General features: G+C 45.2%; 1 protein-coding gene across 1 annotated transcript in view; it reads right to left on the reverse strand.

Moving 5' to 3' along the window:
- Positions 1–210, reverse strand: part of LOC112151658 (traf2 and NCK-interacting protein kinase) — a gene marked incomplete in the record, with an annotated part of 98737 nt that overhangs the window by 9053 nt on the left and 89474 nt on the right.

A 210-nucleotide genomic window follows, 5' to 3' on the forward strand; every position in this document is an offset into this window, starting at 1 on the left:
ACCCACGAGATTTGGTCGTGACCCACAAGATTTGAGTTGCGATTTGGTCGTGACCCACGAGATTTGAGTTGCAACCCACGAGATTTGAGTCTTGACCCACGAGATTTGAGTTGCGATTTGGTCGTGATCAACGAGATTTGAGTTGCGACCCACAAGATTTGGTCGTGATCCACGAGATTTTAATCATGACCCACAAGATTTAAATTGTGA

Source organism: Oryzias melastigma, linkage group LG22 (genome assembly GCF_002922805.2).
Source record: "Oryzias melastigma strain HK-1 linkage group LG22, ASM292280v2, whole genome shotgun sequence".
Classification (NCBI taxonomy): Eukaryota; Metazoa; Chordata; class Actinopteri; order Beloniformes; family Adrianichthyidae; genus Oryzias; species Oryzias melastigma.